General features: G+C 39.4%; 1 long non-coding RNA gene across 1 annotated transcript in view; it reads right to left on the bottom strand.

Moving 5' to 3' along the window:
* LOC126816242 (uncharacterized) overlaps window positions 1-25,906 on the bottom strand; it is a 41,733-nt gene extending 15,827 nt beyond the window's left edge. Inside the window, exon 1 of the long non-coding RNA XR_007678278.1 lies at window positions 25,825-25,906. This is a non-coding gene — a long non-coding RNA (uncharacterized LOC126816242). The remainder of the gene's footprint in view (window positions 1-25,824) is intronic.

Below are 25,906 nucleotides of genomic sequence, written 5' to 3'. Positions count from 1 at the left end.
AATTTTTGAAGCATACTTAATTATTTCGACTAAAATCCTCGATTTAGGACCCCAAATGTCAGTCAACTAGCTTAGTGTTTGTTCTTAGCCGGAGCTAACTGTAGATAGACAGCCCAAGTCTAAACTGTTTAAAGATACATTATGGGAGATTAGATAATGAGCTGGCAGTTCTCACTATAATAGTTAAAAACTAGATAATGTAAAAGGAATTTGCTGAAAATTTCAGTCAAATTGATCCACTATGAACCGAGATTTGAGCGATTGAATTTTCGGCCTAGCATCGATCATCATTACTAAAGTCGGTACGATACAAGACATGGTCTCGATTATCCATTTCATGATTAAATCAAGAATGAAAGTGGAGCAGCAAATGGGATCCTAATCCAGTAAACATCATCGGTTAGCGTTGGCATCGAGAGTTGATTATGGTCTGGATTAGTTAATTAATGTCTAATTAATAATTTAAATAACATTTCAGGCCTAAAGAAAGATCTGCAATAGGCAGATTTAACTCTTGCATAATGTATGTTTAACCCTTGTCGGTTCACATGGGGTCTCCGTGGACACCATGCACATGTTTTATATTGTTTTGTAACAACTACTGGGTACAACTTTCTGAAATTTAGTGACTTTGTCTCCAATACATTTTTACACGTAGCAAAGAGATCGGTATTCATATGCTTCCCACATGCAGAGTTATGTCACATGCAAATCAGGCCAAATGCTTGAAGGGAACAAGGGGTCCAACCGGACCCCTAACTTATAACTCACATTAGTGATTTTGCTAATGTGTTTGCTGTCTGAAACCACATTGCGTATGCGAGAGTATTCCCTCTTTTAGCATCTGCATGTTACAAATACCAAAAATTAAATGATGAATTCCAAATATTGAATGGTTTTTGTATCAAGCTTGAATTGCCATTTAACCTCTTTCTCACATAGTACACAAAGTAGCAATTTGGTGAGAGTTATTAAATCTTTTCCATATGCCACTAAAATGTTTTTGGATAATAATTTAGTTGTTTTTCAGATATCAAATATGAATGCAAATAAAAACCAAACCGCTGCCTTTTAATTCAAATATATCTGTACGTAAAAACTTGAATTATAACTGGGGTCCATATGGACCCCATGATACCTGCTATGTGATTCTCACAACGTGAACCCACAAGGTTTAAGTGGCATTTATACTGGATGAGAATAACACATGACACAATTATATAGAATACAAGTTACTGAAATAAATTCTTCAAGTAAATTGTATTCTATATAATTGTGTCATGTGTTGGCCTAAATCTAGAATGGCAAAGCAGGACACTAAAGCCATTTCGTTTCATTTTTTATATCATGCGTACATTGTACATAATCCGTGCTCTGGTTAAACAAATCCTTTAATCTGACGTCAGACAAACACGTGTTCTACTGAAACAAATCCTTTAATCCCACATCAGACAAACACGTGGTTCTCGAGATTATATGCCATCATCATCATACGATTTAATTAGGTTCTCGAATTTTTTTCTAATCCGACATTTTCTTATAGATAATAGATTTCGTTCAATATGGTTAAAACACAGATCTATTTCGTTACGTTTTTTATAGTTCAAAATTTCGTTTACTTGTCTTTACTACACTAGGACCTGGAAGAGTTGTTATATAAGCCGCGTTCTAGATGATGTGAGGGATTAGCCAAAGAAACGGTCTGTTACGGGGAGTTTTTGGCGCGAGGTGCACGGAACTGTGCAGACATTTGATTAACGTCCGACATTTGATTAACCAATCATCATTGATGTTTCTAGTTGGATACCCATAGTTCCGTGCATCTCATGCCAAGCACTCGGTGAAACAGACCATTTCATTGGATAACTCCTCACATCAACCAGAACGCGGGCCATATAACAACTTTTCCAGATCATAGTGTAGCAAAGACAAATAAAACGAAATATTTATTGAGAATTTCAGTGTTTTCTGGAACACCTAATACCACTTCTCATCTGGAGAGTTTTCAGCAAACCTTAGTGAACTCGATAAAGTCTAACCAATGTTTGTCCAATTTGGTGTTAAGCATTGGGATCATGAGGGTATAAACACTATCTGAGAACTTTCAAATGGGACCGGTTATCAGGGTTACAATCGGACACCTAGCTGCTGCTTTTTCTAATGCTGATCTATTAAACGTACAGATGGGGTAACAATATGACGACCATGGAAACAGATGGGGAAATGATATAGCGACCATGGCAACAGATGCGGTAACAATATGGCGACAATGGCAACAGATAGGGTAACAATGTGGCGACAATGGCAACAGATGGGGTAACAATATGGCGACCATGGCAAAAGATGGGGTAACAATATGGCGACCATGGTCACAGATTCTACGCCAAAAAGTCAACAAAAATCGGCATTCAAAAGAGGGAAAAGGGGAGAAAAAGACTATCCAAAACCTGATGTAGAAATTAATCGTGTCCTTTGTCTAGATGTAGAAATTAATCGTGTCCTGTGTCTAGATGTAGGAATTAAAATCATTTTCTTATAAACACTATTTAATTCATAAGTGGATGGGATTGAAGAACGGGGTGATCTATTTAACATCCTATAAATATAATACTATTCAATTTTAATATAAAAGATGTTCAAAGATAATGAAAATACTGGAATTTACACGTTTAGTGAGTTGACTTACATAGTATATGTACGATGGGCTTCACTATAATAAATTCATAACCTTAAAGTCTTTTGAAGACGTCAAATGTGCTTCACTATAATAAATTCATAACCTTAAAGTCTTTTGAAGATGTCGAATGTGCTTCACTATAATAATAATTACAAATTTTCTTTGTAGATGTCAAAACATATATGAATTATTAATTGTGTCCAGTTCGTTCATTCGTGGGGTTTTACGTCCGCTTCCACCTTGGGTGATACCGCAGACAAATGTTTCCCAAGAAACTTGCCATAAAACGCCAAAAAGTAGGCTTAGACTAGCTTGGGATGGAAACACGAGGTTGAGTAGAAGGCCCATTCGATCTCGTTTCCATGACAAAGACACAATGTCTTTAGCAGGGTAGAATGTGTCCAGATGGTCAGACTAATATGGATCCGATCATTTCTTGGTAAACTTGCTGACAACCCGTAATTACACGTCATAAAGAGCTATTAACTGATTTATATGACCATTATAAATATAATGCGTTGTTTTTATCGTGATATATTGTTTTAAATAGATCTACATACAGCCATTATTTATATTATAACCGGTGATAATTCGAGTAAACTGGAAACTTGGCTAATTAAATGATCTGATATGATTAATGGATATATTGTCTGTTCCATTGTTTCAGTTATCTTCCGGTTAAAGGGTGATGTCATCGACGATTGGAGAGAGAGAGAGAGAGAGAGAGAGAGAGAGAGAGAGAGAGAGCATACAAACTAGGTCATTTGGGGACTAACCCAGGAGTTTGGGCAGGCGAGCCTATTCCTTGTCACGTACAACCGGGGATTAGAAACCACGCCAGATGGCTCAATGACAGACCTTATGATACTGCGCACACGTGCTCACCATGAGAGAGAGAGAGAGAGCGAGAGAGAGAGGGGTTTCCGGACGAACATACGGTTAAATTCTGTTTCAATAATTCGCTTGGCCGTGTGGGTCTTAAGTAGATAGAGAGGCATACTCTATGTAATGTGCTACATGGGAAATTTTACCGAGACTGCAACATTTTCACCTATCCTGTCAAAGGTTCTTGTCGCCAAAGCCTGCTCTTTTTATTGTCCGATCCGAACAACTAGGTGTAGATCAAGCTAGGTGATCTTAGCTTAAGTGAGAGAAAAAGATCTACCAGTCGACGACACAGTACACTCAATCCAAAATACACAAGGAAGTAAAACTAGATTCCTGGAGTACCAGAAATAAACAGAATATAAAGCAGTCAGTAACGTGGATTTGCTACAGGACAGAGACATGATATTACAGGAAACAATGCGCATGTAAATAAACCCAGATCTTCATTTCATTTCCGGTGAATTTCTCCGGAATAATAGCCCGTGGAGGGCTGAAAAGGAAAGTATTGCCTATTCGTTTGCATTGGACGAAAATTAAGTTTCAAAGTGGTAAACTGCTGTCTGGGCAAAATTTCCCTCGCTAGAATTGCCAACGATGTTGCCTAGTCCTTCGCATTGGACGAAACATTTGGAGGCTCTGTCAAAGAACGGAGACCCTGGGACGGACATCGTCTAGTAGTTCAGGTGGGACTAGAAATCGCGATCATATGTACATGTTGGCTCGCACGTAAAATGACCCTAGGCAGTTGGGATTCGACGGCGAGGGGCGTAAAAGACTGACAATAAAATTGTTACCTAATCCAACGCATTGAACGAAACACCTGTAGGGCCTGCTAAAAGATTGGTATCCTGGTAAGGAACAACGTCTAGTTGGTCGCATGGGACAACAAAAATCGAGATCATATGCACAGATCGAAGAACCCTTGGAAGTTGGAATTCAACTGGTGAGGAAAACAAAGACGTTAAACCCCATTTTAATTTTCGTTTCTAAAGCCTAATTTACAACCCGCTGTACGTGTTTAGACACGCACAGGTCGTAGGTTTGGTAGCTTGCAGACCAGCCACAAGAAACCGGGTGAAAATTTTGTATGTCCGGTACCAAAATTTCCTACGGTCAGTCTGCGATCTTCTATGGTGAAAGAGAGAGAAAAATGGGGTTTAACGTCCACTCAACACAAACTAGGTCATTTCGGCCTAACATATGGTTTAATTTTATTTCAATAATTCGCTTTCGCATAGGGGTCTTTAGCAGTGGGAGGAAACCGGAGGACCCGGAGAAAACCCACGAGGTTGGACAGGCGACCCTACTCCTTGTCACGTACAACCGGGGATTCGAAACCACGCCAGTCGACTCAATGACAGACTTTATGATACAGCGCGCGCACGCTAACCATTCAGCCATCCACCCCCCTCTTCTATGGTACAGAACACATAAGTCGCCGTACGTCCTACTACGGGCAGTATACGGGGGGAATTTTAGAAAACGCGCGTGAAACATACGCGTCGCTTGCGTGTGTTCGACACTGTAGAAGATCGTAGACTGACCGTAGAGACTTTTGGTCCCGCGCATTTTCAACCATTTTCTTGCTTCTGGTCTGCGAGCTACCAAAACCTACGACTCGTGCACGTACGGCGGCTTATGAGCTAGGCTTAAAGGTGCTATAAATCGCTAATATTTGAGACCTAGAAATTGACACAGTTCGGTCGCGACGAATTTAATAATGTAATATGAATGTATAGAAACTGATTTACATTCAATCATTTCTGTTTTTACTGTAATTAGTAATCAGTTATGTTCGGCGAAATACGCCAGAAGTCTCAATCGAATTTAAATCTCTAGCGTCTGGTAATTCCAGTCTACACCGATAGTATTTATTGCACATGCTCTTCAGATAAGACATGACTTGTGGAATATGTCTAGCCTCATTCTTCGAGTCCCCCGTTACAAATGCATTAACGATTCGTAAACCAATGGTACCATGTTTATTTTGTCTTAAATATTAGATATCAGACGCCCATCTTTTCCCGGTAAGATCACAACATAAATGTTGATTTAAATTGACAAATAATTCGTGAGTTAGAGACTTAGCTACTTTAAATTAGCAAGCTGAGCGACATTACTCTTTAAAGTAGATAAGGGGATAAAGTAAAATGGCCAGCCGGAGAAGCTGTCACTATATAATGATGAATGGTTTAACTGGATGTAGTAACTAGACACAATTAGGCGTACATTATGAAATTAGATATCGCATTTAATACAATAAGATTTACTTTATAGTAATATTAATTAACTTCACTAATAAGACCAATATTTTAATCGATAAAGTAGGAGAACTGAAGAACTGTACAATACAGAGAGAGAGAGCGAGAGAGAGAGAGAGGGATAGAGAGAGAGAGAGAGGGGGAGGGGAGGTTAACTTGGCTTATAAAATCGGCCATGCGCCACACAGTGTGCTATGAGGGAAATGTCAGTCTGGAGACGCTCTACTGATTCTAATTCCTTGTGGCAGAGACTGGCCAAAGAATTAACTTCCTACGAGGATAGAAATGGCGATTCTTTGAAAATTAGCTGTGATACATGCCATTACTGTCCATTTGTATGATAAGGAGGAATATGATTTAACGTCCACTCGGCACAAACTAGGTCATTTCGGGACTAACATATGATCTAATTTTATTTCAATAAATCGTTTGCACGTAGGGGTCTTTAGCTGTGGGGGGAACTGGGGTAGAGGTGACCCTACTTCTTGTCACGTACCGAAACCACACCACTTGACTCAATGACAGACCCTAAATCATTCGACCACCTCCTTGTTCAATACAATGAAATTAAATGATTTGGGGTTTAACGTCCTATTGTTTTGTTCCTATACTGCGTTAATGAAGACGGGGATACGCCATACACTGTGCTATGAGGGAAATTTTTCCCGGGTAGCGGCACTATGGCCTACTCTTATATCGAATCCCAAATGCCAAGGAAACTTTTACGTGCACGCCGCGTTTTTTCGACCCGTCCAAACGACAAGACAGCTGTCCTTGTCAGGCCCCCCTTCCTGCACGAATGGCAAGGGGAAACCACGTCGGAAAATCCCGTTGAACTTTCTCGGCCAATGCAGGGATCGACCAGTTGTTCACTAATACAATGGAGAGGGAGGACATTGTTCAGTTGGGATGTTGTTTCAGACTTGTTTCATCACACCATTATAATTCGACGTCACATAATTTATGACACCCTATAACTACGTCAGCGGAAGGTCACAAAACATTGAATATCAATAGGATTCATCCTGGTATAACCCTTATGTGAACATTGTTAAAACAATCTGTTAAAAACTGTAGTCTCTAACGCGTTAACAAGATTATCGGATAAGGGGGTCGTCTTCTCATGATCCTAATGCTTCATACAGAACGCGAAATTAAAAATTGTAGTCTATAACACGTTAAACAGATTTTTAGCGTGGCCGAGGGTGGGTGGGTGGGTGGGGGTGGTCACGTAACACTAAATATCAATAGGCTTTGTCCTCGTATTACCCCTATATGAACATTGTTGAAAAATCTATTAAAAACTGCAGTCTTTATCGCGTTAACAAGATTTTCGGACAAGTGGGTCGTCCTCTCATAGTCCTAATGCTTCACACAAAATCTAAACAAAAAAAAATCCGATAAAAACTGAACCCGCTATCGCGTTAACGAGCCTATTGTTGACGGGCGGACGGGCACGGGTGACGACATAATACGCCCACACTTAAATGTGTGCGTATAAAAACGTATTTTATTAGAAAAGTTTCTGACAAATATGGGCGATTTCTGTTTGATGTAAATAAAGATCGAAGTCAGTCTTTATCATCTACAAGAAGAAAGGTCCCTCCAGATTCTTCCGTAAAAAGATATTAGATAAAAATATATAAATATAGTTATATCCAACTAATTCTTTGTTCATGATCTCATTATGGCGTGTCAAAGATAAAACTTATCGCTGTATTAGATATAAGAATTCCCCGATGCTGTTTTTCTTATTGTTAGCTTGTTTTCATTTTGGGTCGGGTGGTCGACGATCCCTGCATTGGCCGAGAAAGTTCATTGGGATTTTCCGACGTGGTTTATCTTGTCAGTAGTGCAGGATGGGGGAGGGGGGGGGGTGACAAGGACAGCTGTCTAGTGGTTCGGATGGGACGAAAAACCGAGGTCACGTGTATTCATTGGCATGCACGTAAAAGATCCCTTGGCAGTTGGTATTCCATAGAAGAGTAGGCCATAGTGTAGCTGCCCGGGCAAAAAAAAATTCCCTCATAGCACACTGTATGGTGTATGTCCCTCTTCATTAGCCCAGTTGGAGCAGAACAGTAGGACGTAAAACCCCATTTCATTTCATTTCATTGTTTTGTTTTCATTTTGAGTGAAGTCTGTATGACTATGACCCGGGGGTACCGCACAGTAGACGCTTACTCCACGGCTAGCCCCCGGATCCATTCACTTGCTTTGACATACGTTTGTTGTTTGACCTGTCCGTGGGTTTGTCTTGTGTAGGCTGATTGTTTATGCGTGGTGTGGTCATCATGTATTTACTTATAGTCAGATCAGAGTAGATATAACATAGAGACAAAGTAGAAATGACACAGAGACGGAGTAGAGATAACATGGAGACAGAGTAGATATAACATAGAGACAGAGTAGAATAACATAGAGACAGAGTAGATATAACATAGGGGCAGAATATATATAACATAGAGACATCGTAGATATAACAAAGAGACAGAGTAGAATAACACAGAGACAGAGTAGATATAACATAGAGACGGAGTAGATATAACATAGAGACAGAGTAGATATAACATAAAGACAGAGTAGATATACCATAGAGACAGAGTAGATATACCATAGAGACAGAGTAGATATAACTTAGAGACAGAGTAGATATAACATAAAGACAGAGTAGATATAACATAGAGACAGAGTAGATATAACATAAAGACAGAGTAGATATACCATAAAGACAGAGTAGATATACCATAGAGACAGAGTAGATATACCATAGAGACAGAGTAGATATAACATAGAGACAGAGTAGATATACCATAGAGACAGAGTAGAATAACATAGAGTAGAATAACATAGAGACAGGGAAAGTCAAATGATGTATACAAAAAAAATCACCGCCGAACATCGGGAGTAGTAACCCCTGTGTGGGTCGGAGGAGGGGGCGTTAGGGGCTTATCAAATTAAATTAAACTAAGAAAATTGTCAGAAAGGGGCGTGGGACTTTTCATTCTGTTTCTACAGTCTGATATATCCAACTCTCCGTACGTTATGCCCCTACTGATAAAGACCTTTACGCTCAAGGGAATTGACTGAAATCCATGCTAGTCTCGAAATAACCTATTTTGTGTCGAGTGGACGTTACTCTCTCTCTCCCCTCTCTCTCTCTCTCTCTCTCCATCTCTCTCTCTCTCGGGGGGGGGGGTCGAATAGTTAGCGTGTTCGCGTTGTATCATAAGGTCTGTCATTGAGTCAAGTGGCGTGATTTCGATTCTCCGGTTGTACGTGACAAGGAGTAGGGTCCCCTGCCCAACCTCGTGGGTTTTCGTCGTGTCCTCCGCTTTCCTCCCACTGCCAAAGACCCCTACGTGCAAGCGAATTATTGAATAAAATTGAACCACATGTTAGTCCCGGAATGACCTACTTTGTCATTTACCTCCTCTCTCTCTCTCTCTCTCTCTCTCTCTCTCTCTCCACCCACTCAAACACACGCACATTCTCATCAAGACCGGAGTTTCTGCATAGAAATGGCAGGTCTAACAGTTGATGGAGTCATCTCGCCTACTTTAAACGATGATATAAATTGTGAGATAAGTGAAGCCAGATTTCAATAAAGTCAACTGAAGAGATTAACTATATAAATAAACAGTTTAAAAATATACAGCACTGGCTATAGAGAGAAGGCAAACCAGAGAACTGTCACTTCTTAAAATCAGGAAATAACATTCCAACAATTCTTGACATTCTCGAATATAAACTTTACGATAATTGTTAACCTAGCTAGCCGATCAATGCTAATAGTATGTGCAGGAGGACCGCACTACACGTAGACAAAAAAACGATAATACAAACCCATGGACAAGACACCCACACATACATTGTAAGCTATGAACAGTTAATACGATAATTGTATAGGTAGCTATAGCCAATCAATTTTAAGTTGGAGCGATGATGGCCCAAGTGAGTATGGCGCTGACTGACTCACTAAGCCGGTAGTATCAGGTGCGATCCAGGTGATGCGATCCAGGTATTGCGATCCCTGTGTTGGCTGGGAAGGTTCTTCACAATTTTCTCGCATGGATTTCATTGACCAGTAGTGTAGGGAGCCGCGGTGGCTCAGTGAGTAAGCCGTTGACTCCATAACCTGAAGGTTCGGTGTTCGATCCCTACATTGGCCGAGAAAGTGTATAATCGTTCGGATGGGACAAAAAAACAGAGTTCCCGTGTTCATGTAAAAGATCCCTTGAAAGCTGGAATTCGATATAAGATTAGGCTGTAGCGTCGCTGTCGGGGCAAAATTTTCCTCATAACACACTGTATGGCGTATGCCCGTCTTCATTAGCCCAGTCGGGGAAGAACGGTGGGACGTTAAACCACATTTCATTTCATTTCATCAATGGTGTACATGTTGGCAGTTGGAATTCGACGAACGCCGCGGTCGGGGCAAAATTCCCTCATGGATCACTACATGGCGTACAGGTCGGAGCAGAAATGTAGGACGTTAAACTCCAGTATATATTTCATTTCAATTCAATTCTTAGCGCCGCCGCAGGACCAAACAGCTGTCTGGGCCATCAGAGCGTACAATTGAAATGTGGCATGTGTCTAGACCAATCTGCTACGGGGCTAACTGACACATGCAGCAACTCAATATATCGCAGTGGTTCCCAACCTTTTGTTTGTTGCGACCCAATTCCAGAAAACACGCGATCCCTCGAATAACAAAGTCACCTTTTGTTTTGAGACATCATCATTATTTACAGATTAAAATGTTGTAATGATAGACTAGGGTAACACACCGTGAGCGTGTGTGTGTATGTGGGTGTGGAAGGTGGGGGGGGATGGCCGAATGGTTAGCACGTGCGCGCTGTATCATGAGACCTGTCATTAAGTCAACTGGCGTGGTTTCGAATCCCTGGTTGTACGTGACAAGGAGTAGGGTTGCCTGTCCAACCTCGTGGGTTTTTTCCGGGTCCTCCGGTTTCCTCCAACTGCTAAAGACCCCTACGCGCAAGCGAATTATTGAAATAAAATCAAACCATGTGTTAGTCCCGAAATGACCTAGTCTGTGTCGAGTGGACGTTAAACCCCATCTCTCTCTGTCTCTCTCTCTCTCTCTCTCTCTCGTGAGCGTGAGAGAGACAAGACGATTGGCAATGTGGCAACAGGTGTATAGATCAGAGATTTATATGCCACGACCCCACGAGAGGCGTTCCGTGAATCCAGGATTTGTCCAATACTGTGGGATTCTTAAACATTTGTCGGTGATATCACTTTGGTGGAGGGGGCGTTAAATAAACCTATGTCATTTCGCATTTTGGGACTAACATATGGTTCTATTTTATTTAAATAATTCGCTTGCGCGTAGGGGTCTTCCACAATGGGAGGAAACAGGAGGACCCGGGGAAAACCCAGCAGGTTGGACGGGCGACCCTACTCCTAGTCACGTACAACCGGGAAATCGAAACCACGTCAGTTATAATACAACGTGCTAACCATTCGGCCATCCAATCCCACCGTTTATATCAACTAACAGGGATAATGCAGTGTGCTATCTGGGAATATTTCCCCGGGTAGTGGTATTTCCAACAATTGTCAGGAGTTCTTAACGGGCACGCTAACTTGGACAAAAACCGATACGAGGTCTCCTGTACACCACGCGTAGAGCGTTAAAGAGCCACTGACAATTTAAATTCAAATTAAGGAGGCAGTCGTAGCGCTGCTGACCTGACGTAGCATGGCTGTGTATAGATGGTTTGTAATACGGAAATAGTCGGTAACCTGTCATGTTGGCATAATCTGGGTCCATTCACGGCCATTTAATACAATCGGGTTTTCTGATTAAAAATAAAGTATGTAAGATCTAAATAAAGAAGTGACCTTTCTTGCTATAATATTTCCAAGATAGATAATTAAAAATCAATATATTCAAAAATTCATTCAAATTACTATATTCTGAGTGAAGTTATCACTATTTGAAGTTTTGATGAGACGTGGCATAGATTGTTTATTGTCGTAACAATGGCGATTGTGTTGCGACCCGTTTACATCGCTTCCATCCGATGTTCTAAAGAGTTGATTAAAGACTTTTCATTTGAATAAATGTATAAATGATAGTTAATATAACCTTTAATAACAATTCTACTACTATAAAAAAGACTGGACGTGACTGTTTTTTTTATAAATCAATAACAATATTGTTACTTAAACAAAGACTGGAAGTGGCTGTTTTTATGAATTAATAACAAAATGTCTGCATGTACTTACAAAGACTAGACGTGGTTGATTTTTATAGGTTTAAACATGTATTATGCAAGGGCTAAATTTGCCTGTTGTAGGCATGGGCGTCACACAATATATATTCCACGGCTACGCCTCTGATTGTAGGTCCTTCTTTATATCTGAAACGTTATCTAATTATTCATTAGACATTAATTAACTTATCCAAACCATAATCAACTCTTGATGTCAACGCTAGCCTGCAATATTTACTGGATTGGGATCCGATTTGCTGTTCAACTTTCATTCAGGATTTAATCAAGAAATGGATAATCGAGACTATGTATTTTTTTTTATCGTACCGACTTTAATGATGATGATCGAGGCTAGGCCGGATATTCTATCGTTAAAATCTCGGTACAGAGTGGATCAATTTGACTGAAATTTTCAGCAAATTCCCTTTAAAATTTTCTAGTTTTAAGTTTTATAGAGAGAACTGTCAGCTCTTTATCTAATTTCCCATAATGCATCTTTAAACTCAGAATAGTGATAGTTTAGACAGGAACTAGCTGGGGTTTTTTATAGAGTAATAAAAAAAATTGGATATCGTTGGCGTTTATATTGGACCTGACTGGTTTTTTTTTTATAAATTAGTTGGATATCGTTGGTGTTTATATCGTTTCTACTTTAACAAAGACTGGACCTGGTTGGTTTTTATAACTTAAACATGCATTATGCAAGAGCAAAATCTGCTTATTACAAGTCTTTCTTTAGGCCTGAAATGTTATCTAAATTATCAATTAGACATTAATTAACTTATCCAGACCATAATAAACTCTCGATGTCAAGGCTAGACTTCGATGTTGGCTGGATTACATTCCTATATGCCGCTAACGACTATTGATAATTAAATTTTAAAAAAGTGGATAATCGAGACTATGCTGTTTATATTAATGATTTTAGTAATGATGACCGAGACTATGCAAAAATTTCACCCGCTTCTTTCTCGGATCATAGTGGATCAATTTGACTGAAATTTTCAGCAAATTACCATTACACTATCTAGTTTTTAACTATTATAGCGAGAACTGCCACCTCTTTATCTTATCTCCCATAATGTATCTTTAATAAGAATATTGCCACTTGAATCCTTTATATTATAACAAGTATGTTATCTACCGGATGTATTCTGTAGTTGTAACGTGTTATCTACGAGTAACGTGCTATCTATAGCCATATGATATTTTGATACAGAATGCCAAGTTGAACTCAGAACAATAGCCAATAGATAGTGTGTAATATCTAATAGCCTACAGTATACAGGTCAGCACGGTTATGGTATATACATTATCTGCGGTATCACTTGATCGCGGGACGTATGTATGTAGCGATATTATGGCCTATCATAATATTGGATTCTTAAACAATTTTAATAGATATGACATTATGTAATGCTTAGGAAATAGATAAGACATTCATTAATTAAAATTATAAAGATTGATATTTTAACACAATATAGAGATTGGTACTGTCATTTCCATTTTTGTTTATCAAAAAAAAAAAAGAAAAGAAAAGAAAAATTCCTATTTTGTTTATCAAACAAAACTACAGTGATGGAATATATCCCAGCTAATTTTCAAGGAATAGGCGTTTCTTTTCCCATGGGAAGTTAATACGTTGGTCAGTCTCTGCCATTGTGATGGAATGTACGCCAGCTAATTTTCAGGGAATAGGCGTTTCTATTCCCATGGGAAGTTAATACGTTGGTCAGTCTCTGCCATAGTGATGGAATGTACGCCAGCTAATAATTATTTTCAAGGAATCGGCGTTTCTATCCCCATTAGGAAGTTAGTACTTTGGTCAGTCTCTGCCATAAGGAATTAGATACGGGGTTGGGATTAAGTAGACCTTTTCCAGACTGTCATTTCCATCATAGTACACTGTATGGCGCATGCCTGTCTTCATTATCCCAGTCGGAGCAAAACAGTGGGACGTTAAACCCCATTTCATTTTATCTCTCTCTCTCTCTCTCTCTCTTTCTCTCTCTCTATTTAACCACTCTCTATCTATCCCCCTTTCCCTCTCTCTCTCGCTCTCTCTCTCTCTATCTATCTCCCGCTCTCTTCACATTGATGTTGTGACCATACCATCAACCTGTTTGGCAAACTTGACTAAAGCAATCCTACACTGACAATATCCATCAGACGAGTTCATAAACCCCTGTAAACTAATTGGAAAACTTTCAAACTTCTGTCCGCCTGTGTCTTGATAGAACTCGAAGAACCTACACCTATAAATTGTTTCATTTCAGGTTTCATCACTTGTTTACATATTATCTCACAAGTTAAAAATATGTGTATGACTTTTGGTTTGTTAATAAAAAAAAATGAAGACTAGACTGAATTGTATGAAAATAAGGAAGCATATTAGGGCCAAATAAATAATTGAAAAATGCTTAATACTAATTGCTAATTAGGAGATATTAAGTATTAATTAGGAGTTACTAAGTCCTAATTAGGAGTTACTAAGTCCTAATTAGGAGTTACTATGTCCTAATTAGGAGTTACTAAGTCCTAATGAAGACACAGTGCGTTTACAAACTTTTCGGCGTGGGGGTAGGGGTAGGGATTGTCAATCATAACCCCTTCGTTCACACCTAATTTTAAAAACAATCTCGCTCACAAGCACATTGTTAACGGATGGACAGGTGGGCGGACAGACGAACAGGGCCATGACAAAATACGCCCACATTATTTAGGAGATACTATGTCCTCGATGTCCTAATTAGGAGTTATCATCTCCTAATTAGTACTGAGTAACTCCCACATAGGACTTACCATCTCCTAATTAGGACTTACAATCTCCTAATTCATACTTAGGACCTATTATTAGGGTCGGATTAATTTTAAAGCCTTTATTAATTTGGGCATAATTTTTATTTTATTTTGACTCTAATACGCTTCCGTATGAAAAAGATAACACAATTATTATTATTTTTCTAAGGTTTAAACGTAAAGGGCGTATAACTCTATTCATTAAAAACTTAAAAATAGACGAAAATAGGTCTAGCATGTAATATGAGTGCATATGAAATGAAATGAAATGGGGTTTAACGTTCTACTGTTCTGCTCCTAACCTGGGCTAATGAAGACGGGCATACGCCATACAGTGTGCTATGAGAGAAATTTTGCCCGGGCAGCGGCGCTACGGCCTACTCTTATATCGAATCCCAATGTGTACACGGGACCTTGGTTTTCCGTCCCATCCGAACGACTAGACAGCTTTCCTTGTCAGCCCCTCCGTCCTGCATCACTGACAAGGGAGAACCACGCCGGAAAATCTAGATGAACTTTCTCGGCCAATGCAGGGATCGAACACCCGACCTCCAGGCTAGCGAGCCAGCGTCTCACCCACTTAGCCACGTGATCCCCTTGAGTGTATATAAAGAGATTTATATTTATATTCAATTTTTAAATATTATTTTGTAATTTCTAAATAAAGATGGTCCGTGAAATACGTGAACAGTCTCCAAATTAAACGGCAGATGTTTGCGTCTGCTTGGTAAATTCTACACGTATTTTTTTAAAACGTTTGTGAATCATCCATTTTTAATTACTTCCTCATTGTCCTGTGGGGTATGTTTTTCTTTGTTCATTATAAATGGCGTTCGAAACGATAGAGTACACGCCGGCGTGTACTGATTTTGAAATGTTTATTGTGTCTTAAATAGTCTAATGGATATTTGATTCCTATCTATAAGTTCGAGGTTAAATAACAACATCAATATTGATTGAAGTGGACCAATATTGAATTTTAATTCGTGTTTTTAATTCTAAATACTATCGACAATGACGGTCACATGGTCAAAGGATATGATCATATATGATCAAAGGGTATGATCAAAGAATGATCTTATATTAACGTTTGTTGCGGTTTTCACGTAGTTTAATATACCACTACATGGGCAACACTAAAAGTCGTACATCTCTGATTATCTAAATCATTAAAGATACATTATGTAAGATTTAGATAAAGAGCTAGCCATTCTTGCTATAATAGTTCGAAAATAGATAATGTAAAATGAATAATTTGAAAATTTCATTCACATTATTCTATTGCGAGCGAAGATATTATAAGCCTTTGAAGGTTTGACAAGACGTGTGCAATAGTTTCAACCACCGTACTGGTTGTTCGAACCTAAGTCTCGCTCCTCCATTTTTAGCTTAAATCAAAATATGGCTGAACTGTTCTAATCTATTTAATATCGGAGAAATCCGATGCCATCGAGAGTTGATTATGGTCTGGATATGTCTAATTAATAATTTATATAACATTTCAGGCCTAAAGAATGGCAGATTTAGCTCTTGCATAGTGTATGTTTAAAAATGCATTATGCAAGAGCGAAATCTGCTTATTAGAAGTCTTTCTTTAGGCCTGAAATGTTATCTAAATTATCAATTGGACATTAATTAACTTATCCAGACCATAATAAACTCTCGATGTCAAGGCTAGCCGTCGATGTTGGCTGGATTAGATTCCTATATGCCGCTAACGGCCACTGATAATTAAATCAGAAAAAGTGGATAATCGAGACTATGCTGTTTATATTAATGATTTTAGGAATGATGACCGAGACTATGCAAAAATTTCACCCGCTTCTTTCTCGGCTTATAGTGGATCAATTTGACTGAAATTTTCAGCAAATTACCATTACACTATCTAGTTTTTAACTATTATAGCGAGAACTGCCATCTCTTTATTTTATCTCCAATAATGTATCTTTAAGCTACAGCAACTTAACATCTACATATCATGCCAAGCTTTCACGTGGGCTACGAATGACACGAATCGCCCCAAATCAAAACTTTTTCCGATTCATAAATAAATCGTAGACAGTTTTTGAAGTTCGTAAGTTATTTTTGAAACAATTAAAGTCTTTCGAAACCCACTTTCATGTGGACTACGAATGCAACGAATCGTCCCGAATCCAAACATTTTTCCGATTCGTAGATAAATCGTTGACAATTCTTGAAGTTTGCGAGTGATTCCTATTTGGGTCTTACACATTCTTATTGTAAGTCGCAGTTCGTACTTCGGCCACGAAAGTTTATGTTTGTCAAAATCTTTCCTGGACGGAATTCGTAGATGTATCGTAAACCCGTCGTAGCCCTTTCTTATCGCCAGTAACATCTTCCTATTCGATTCTTAGACAAAAAATACTTCCAAATATCATAAACTTTGAGTAGCTTTATCGGCATCATTCGTGGAGAGCGTAGTGTATTTGTAACCGAATTCGGTATATCCGTAACTCATTCGTATCCGAGTCGCTTCAATTCGCACAGATGACTCTTTCATTTCGTACAACCCTACCTTGACATCCGGTATATTTTTTACTCGATTACACACAAATTATCGTAACTCTATTGTAAACGTAAATTATTCGTAACTGCTCATAGCTGATTCCGATTCTGTACGGTCTTTTTGCCGAATCGCCACAAATTTCGATTAATTTCGATTCGCCACTATTCGGAGCATTCGTAGCCCACGTGAAAGCCGGGCATTAAGTAGTCACAATGACCGGCGCGATACGTCACCTCCGTCCCATATCCCCATGTCGTCCTTCGGCTGTCTGTCTATCTGATCTATGAGAACTTATCTTTCGTTCTTCTCAAAATAGGTCACGGTGCTACTTACAAACATATTTAAAGATGCATTATGTAAGAGTTAAATATGTCTATTTTGGCTTCAAATGTTAGATAAACTATTATTTAGACAGTTATCAACATGATACTTCCATTAATCAACGCTCTTGGTCATCGGATGGCCGATATCTAAATAGATTAGAATGCCCGCGAGATCTAAAATAATATCGATAAAATGGATAATCTCGACTTGGTCCTGTTTGTCTAGTACCGTTACTACGTTGATAAACAATCTACGCTACATCTTCACTCAGACTAATAGAATTTTAATATATTCAATATTTATCATCAATTTTGAACTATTATATCAAAAACGTCCAACACTTTATCTAAATCTTACATAATGCATCTTTAATATAACTATTATAGTAAGAATGATCAGCTCTTTATCTAAATCTTACATAATGCATCTTTAATATAACTATTATAGCAAGAACCACCAGCTCTTTATCTAAATCTTAAATAATGTATCTTTAATATAACTATTATAGCAAGAACGACTAGCTCTTTATCTAAATCTTAAATAATGTATCTTTAATATAACTATTATAGCAAGAACGACCAGCTCTTTATCTAAATCTTAAATAAGGCATCTTTAATATAACTATTATAGCAAGAACAGCCAACTCTGTATCTAAATCTTATATAAGGCATCTTTTGTAAAATATAAACAAGATATAAAAAAAAATATATTCAAGTCTATAATATCATCTAACAAAACTGTCTGTGTGACATATTATGAACAATTATCAGACTAATTGTTTACCATCCACTCGACACAAACTATTTCATTTCGGGACTAACATATGGTTTAATTTTATTTCAATAATTCGCTTGCGCGTAGGGGTCTTTAGCAGTGGGAGGAAACCGGAGGACCCGGAGAAAACCCACGAGGTTGGACAGACGAACCTACTCTTTGTCACGTACAACCGGAGATTCGAAACTACGCCAGTTGACTCAGTGGCAGGCCTTATGATCTAGCACTGTGTTGATTTGATGATTTAATTTGATAATTGATTGGGGTAAACTCTGATCCCCCTAAAGTTGGAATTCGAAATAAGAGTAAACGTTAGCGCCGCCAACCGGACAAAAGTTTCCTCAACATGGTTCACACGCGTCTTCGTTGGTCCGGGGGTACAGAAAAAAAATGAAACGCGAATGCTCATTTCATTTCATTTGTTGTTTTGAGAGATTGGCCTCACCAGCCACCCTCTATAATCTCAACAACCACTCTACATGTATAGTCCCAACACCATTCTAAATTCTCAGTAACCACTCTATAGCCTCAGTAACCACTCGTTAGTCTCGGTAACCACCCTATAGTCTCAACAACCACTCTATTGTCTCAGTAACCACTCTATAGTCTCAGTAACCACTATACAGTTTCGTCAACCACCCCGTGGCCCCAGTAACCACCCATAGTGTAAGTAATCATTGTAAGTAACCCCATGATATCATTAACCACTCTATACCCCATTAACCCCACTATGGTTTGTCGTTCGTTTCTGGGGTTTTACGTCCACTTCCACCTAAGGTGATATCGTAGACAATCCCACTATGGTATCAGCAACCACTCTATATAGTCCCAGTAACCAGCGTATACTATCAGTAACCACTCCATAGTCCCAGTAATAAACTCGTCAGTCAACAAACCGACGTGCAGTTGATGACAGAACGACCTTTCAGCACAGGAAGGGAATTAAACTTCTAAAGATGCATAGTTTGGTGAATGGCATTGGGTTTTTTTTTTATCATTACCCGACATTTTGATCTATTATAAAATAATCTTTGTATGCTGAAGAAAAATAATATTTAGAAATCTCTTTTAAAAGACGCATCTGCGTTCCGCCATTGATATTACATGGACACTGACGTAATAAATATTATATTGATGAACTAGTGCTGACGTAATACATGTTCAATGGACTGACAGGTGTGAAGAATGCGTTTCTTGCTTCTTTTAATGTAAAATGACCGAATCTATTATATCGTTATGCTGGGTTTTTTTATAAAGATAATTTCATGAAATGAAAGTAAAATGAAATCTAATGTGTGAAAACATAAGGTCTGTGATTGAGTCAAGTGGCGTGGTTCGGAATCCCCGATTGTACGGGACAAGAAGTAGGGTCGCTTGTCCAGTTTGTGTCGAAGGACGTTAAAACCCCGATCCATTTCGTTTTATTTTGGGATTTTCAAGCGGGATTTCCCTAGTTAGTGATGCAGGTTGGGTGGCCTAACAAAAACAGCGTCTAGTCCTTAATATGGAACGAAAAACCGTATACGTGCACGTTAACGATCCCTTGGCAGTAGGAATTTCATGAAGAGTAGAAGTAGGGTCGCTTGTCCAATTTGTGTCGAAGGACGTTAAACCCCCGGTCCATTTCATTTCATTTTGGATTTTCAAGCGTGGTTTTCCCTTGTTAGTGGTACAGGTTGGGTGGCCTAACAAGAACAGCGTCTAGTCCTTAATATGGAACGAAGAACCGTTTACGTGCACGTAAACGATCCTTTGGCAGTAGGAATTTCATGAGGAGTCGAGGGAAATGCCGCTGTCCCGGCAAAATTTCCCTCATACCACATTGTATGACGTACTCCCGTCTTCATTAGCCCAGTCGGAGCAGAACAGTAGGACGTTTAACCCCATTTCATTTCATTTCACTAAGTGGGTAAGACGCTGGCTCGCTAGCCTGGAGGTCGGGTGTTCGATCTCTGCACTGGCCGAGAAAGTTCATCCAGATTTTCCGGCGGCGTGGTTCCCCCTTGTCAGTGATGCAGGACGGAGGACCTGACAAGGACAGATGTCTAGTCCTTCGGATGAGACGAAAAACCGAGGTCCCGTGTATACATTGGAATGCACGTAAAAGATCCTTTGGCAGTTGGAATTCGATATAAGAGAAGGCGATAGTGCCGCTGCCCGGGCGAAATTTCCCTCATCGCACACTGTATGACATACTCCCGTCTTCATTAGCCAACTCGGAGCAGAACAGTAGGACGATAAACCGAAATGAAATGAAATGAAATGGGGTTTAACGTCCTACTGTTCTGCTCCTAACCTGGGCTAATGAACACGGGCATACGCCATACAGTGTGCTATGAGGGAAATTTTGCCCGGGCAGCGGCACTACGGCCTACTCTTATATCGAATTCCAACTGCCAAGGGATCTTTTACGTGCACGCCAATGTGTACACGGGACCTCGGTTTTTCGTCCCATGCGAACGACTAGACAGCTTTCCTTGTCAGCCCCTCCAACCTGCATCACTGACAAGGGAGAACCACGCCGGAAAATCTGGATGAACTTTCTCGGCCAATGCAGGGATCGAACACGGACGATAAACCGCATTTCATTTCATTTCATTTCAGTTATTGTAGGTAAGAAATGAAAGTGGTATATTGTGCATGATTAATGGAAGTTATTCGTGTCAGTAGATAAAATCGCAATAAGAAAACTGATGTTTTTCTTCTGTGTTTAAATTAAGGCTATTCATAACTACAGTATATACGAATGAAGATTACATCGTAAATACCTTTTCAGCACTGGTGACCTAGGCCCCGGATCACTAAAGACTCGGGACTGAACAGCGGAGTGGACGCTTACGGCTAGACTCCGGATCCACTCACTTGGTGCGATATGTTGGAGATGCATGTGTATATTGTGTCCTCTACCTGGGTTGGTATTGTATTATGGTTTATGGGTGGTGCGGTCCCCCTGCATTTACTTCTAACCTTTACCTAATCCTATGTCAGTGAACCCACCAAGCACTGCTTATACAGCGTGTACGAACCCCAATGTCATTCATCACACAGAGGTCCATCAGCTACTTCATTCTTCGAGAATAGAACTCTGTTCTAAATGGTCGCCATACCCAAATAAATAGTATGTTGTTTTGTAATGCGGTTCTACTCGGCCATATATATAAAGATAAATAAACTTTTTCAATTGTATTAAATGGAAGCAGAATAAATCCTTAACAAAATTCTCGAAGTATACTTAGTGTTTTCGACTAAAATCGTCGATTTAGGACTTTAAAATGTCGGTCAACTACCTTAGTGTCTGTTCTCAAGCGAAGCTAAGTGTAGTCAGACAGCCTAAGTTTAGTATGCCCCAGCGGCTCAGCAAGTTAACCGAGAAAGTATCCCGGAATTTTCCAGCGTGTGTTGGATTTCAATTGTTAACCGGACAAAATTTCCTTCATAGCGCACTGTATGGTGTATGCCACTTGACTCAGTGACAGACCTTCTAATCCGACGCGCACGCGGGAAGAGAGTCACGGTTGTTAGCAGTAGGTAAAACGTTGTCTCACTAACCTGGAGGTCGCGGGTTCGATCCCAGTGTTGGACGAGAAAGTTCATTGGGATTTTCCAGCGTGGTTTTACCTTGTCAGTGGTGCAAGGCAGGGGCCTGACAAGGACAGTTGTCTACACTGTAAAAAAATATCTATTTTTTATATGGCCAAATTCCGTAGTTTAACACCTTTTTTTTCTGTTAATCGATGGCTTTTTTGGAGAAATTTTGTTAATAGTGTGAATTATTTCTTCAAATTACGTGTTTTATGTATTTCTATGGAATATTCAGTATTAAACAGGAAATTTCCGTCAAATTTAGGGACGAAATGTTTTATTCCCTTCAATAATGGACATAATTCTGTTATTTTACGGAATAAACGGTGGAATGACCAGGAAGTTCCGTGAAATTTAGTAATAAAATGTTTTATTCCGTTCTGTAATGGGCTTAATTCTGCTATTTTACGGGATAAACGGTGCAACGATAAGTAATCGTATACATATATAATCATTCCTAATAATTATAATGTTATAGTATTCATTTCAATTTATTAACCATAATATGAAGAATCATATTTTGCAACGTTTGGTATATTACATATCATGTATATCTAATTTCCATCATTTATAAGATCTATAGAGTTTATTGTTATTCATCATACGGTAATCAGATTGTAAGTATTTTCATAAATGTGTAAAAATATGTTTTAACGCTGCGTGGGTATGGGTTGTATTCCTGGTAATCAAGCTTAAATCCGGATATTATAGTCGGTTTGTCTCTCTGGCAGAGTCTACATACCTGATTCTACCGCAAGGTTACATCTGAAAGTCTCCAACCCCACTGACGAGTATCGGTGTGTGATACCAGCTCTTGCTCTCGATTAGGATATTCCGAATTCTTATATTAGGGAAATGGGGTTTAACGTCCACTCGACACAAACTAGGTCATTTCGGGACTAACATATGGTTTAATTTTTTTTCAATAATTCGCTTCCGCGTAGGGGTCTTTAGCAGTGGGAGGAAAACGGAGGACCCGGAGAAAACCCACGAGGTTGGACAGGCGACCCTACTCCTTGTCACGTACAACCGGGGATTCGAAAACACACCAGTTGACTCAATGACAGGTCGTATGATACAGCACGCACGTGCTAACCATTCGGCCATCCAACCTCACTATTAGCGAAAAGAGGATAAGTTTAAAGATTGTCTGCGATATCACTTTGGTGGAAGCCGACGTTAAATAGAGCTATTTCACGCATGCGTAAAAAGTCAATGGTTAATTCAATGAAATTTTTATCACCTTCATGCTCAGGAAACAAAATTTACCAGGTTTTTTTTTCTTTTTTCTATATTTGAAAATGGAATTTCTGTTAATTGAAGGAATTTCTGTAAATTATGGGGAAAAAAAATACGGATAAAATTTTCCTGGTAATTTTTGTTTCCGGAGTTTTTTACGTTTTTTGATGGATTTTTTTGTTACTGTGTATTCGTTCGGATGAGATGAAAAGCCGAGGTCTCGTGTAAACATTGACATGTACGTAATAGATCCCTTGACTGTTGGAATTCGATTTAATTAGAGTAGGCCGTAGCGCCGCTGTCCGGGCAAAACGTCCCCTATAGCACACTATATGGCGTATGCCCGTCTTCATTGGCTCACTCGGAGCAGAAAAGTAGGACGTTAAATTCCATTTCATTTCATTTTATTTCATTTATTAAATAAATGAGTTTGTTAAAAAGGACGAGAGCAGTATTTGTGTTGTTTTATAATAATCGTTATTTACAATGCCGCTGATTTCCCCAGAGAATGTGTCTCGATAAAAATACTGACCAAAATAAATATTTCTTATTTTACTATCGCTGTTTGAAGTTCACATTGAGAATGATTTTGTAATTTAGCCGATAATGCATGATAATTTACGAATAAAAAAATAGGGATTAACGTCTACTTAAAACAAACTAGGTCATTTCGAGACTAACATACGTTTCAATTTTATTTCAAGAAGGGTTTTTATAGCAGAGGGAAGAAACTGGAGGACCCGGCGAAAAGTCACGAGTTTTGACAGGCGACCATACCCGATCAGCTGCCATGTAGCCCATTCCCCACTGACCAATACTGAACGCACAATTACATACACATGACAATTAGATACACATTGGTGTGCACGTAATAGATCCGTTTACCTTAGGGTAAAAATAACATTTGGCGTGAACGTAAAAGATCCATTGACGTGCACGTAAATGACCTTTTGGTAAGCACGTAAAAGATCAATGGACGTACACGTAAATATCCCTTGGCGTGCACGTAAATGATCCCTTGATGTGCACGTACAAGATCCTTTGTCTCAGAATATCATGGCCTTAAGCAATGAAGATCGTATGAAATGAAGTTTACGAATTGTAATCGCTGATGTACAGACAGTTGATGCAGGACGCAAGTTCCCACAAATATTGGGAAAGACGAGAATGCACGTTCCCAAATATATAAGAATGCACCTTCCCACAAATATTGGGAGAGGCGAGAATGCACGTTTCCACAAATATTGGGGAAGGCGAGAATGCACGTTCCTACAAACATTGGGGAAGGTGAGAATGCAGGTTCCCACAAATATAAGAATGCACGCCCCCAGAAATATTGAGAACGACGAGAATGCACGTTCCCAGAAATATTTGGAAAAGCGAGAATGCACGTTCCTACAAATATTTGGAAAAGCGAGAATGCACGTTCCTACAAACATTTGGGAAGGTGAGACTGCACGTTCCAACAAATATAAGAATGCACGCCCCCAGAAATATTGAGAATTACGAGAATGCACGTCCCCACAAATAATATTTGGAAAAGCGAGAATGCGCGTTCCTACGATTATTGGGAGGGGCGATAGTGCACGTTCCCACAGATATTGGTAAAGTCGAGAATGGCAACAACATTAAAGTAGCTGAACTTCATTATTCAGACAGTGCCCAACTCACGTATCAACCGTAAGATCTTAGCAGAAATATTGTTTCTTCCCATTACCCAAGCATTCGGCCATTAATTGGTTTTGTAAGTAAGACGTTGGCTCGCAAAACAGGAGGCCCCGTGTTCGATCCCGGTGTTGACCGAGAAAGTTGATCGGTATCGGGGGGGGGGGGGTAGCAAGGACAATGTCTATTTGTTTGGATTGGAAAACCCGGAATTGAAATAAAATGGTGTTTAACGTCCTACTGTTCTGCTCCGAACTGGGCTAATGAAGACGGACATACGCCATACAGTGTGTTATGAGGGAAATTTTTTCGGACAGCGGCACTACGGCCTACTCTTACATCGAATTCCAACTGTCAGGGGATCTTTTACGCGCACGCCAATGTGTACACAGGACATCGGTTTTTCGTCCCATCCGAACAACTAGACAGCTGTCCTTGTCAGGCCCTCCGCCCTGCATCATGACAAGGGGGAACCACACCAGAATATCTGGATGAACTTTCTCGGCCAATGCAGGGATCGAACACCTGACCTCCAGGCTAGCGAGCCAGCGTCTTACCCACTTAGCTACCGTGATCCCCAAGGAAAACCCGGATACCGTATATACACTGGCGTGCACGTAAAAGAACCCCTGAATTCAAAATAAGAGTAGGTCCTATTGCCGCTTTAACTGTAAGATCCCCCCCTACTAGTAGGCGTATGTCCAGTCGGTGCCGTTTGGCCATTCACTGTTTTTAATTAGAAAACAAAATCACGGAAATATTTTGAGAAATTTAAAAAAAAAAACGTATGTGTTAAGTGTTAACAGCTATGAGATGGAATTAAATTAAAACCAGACTCACCAGAACATAAGATAAATACTCCTAGTAGCCTCTTCATTTTATAAACAAACTGTAAAATCCATCCGTTACGCAACCCAACACA

Source organism: Patella vulgata, chromosome 3 (genome assembly GCF_932274485.2).
Source record: "Patella vulgata chromosome 3, xgPatVulg1.2, whole genome shotgun sequence".
Taxonomy (NCBI): Eukaryota; Metazoa; Mollusca; class Gastropoda; family Patellidae; genus Patella; species Patella vulgata.
Note: the sequence above shows the minus strand (reverse complement) of the source record. Positions and strands in the feature narration are given on the sequence as shown.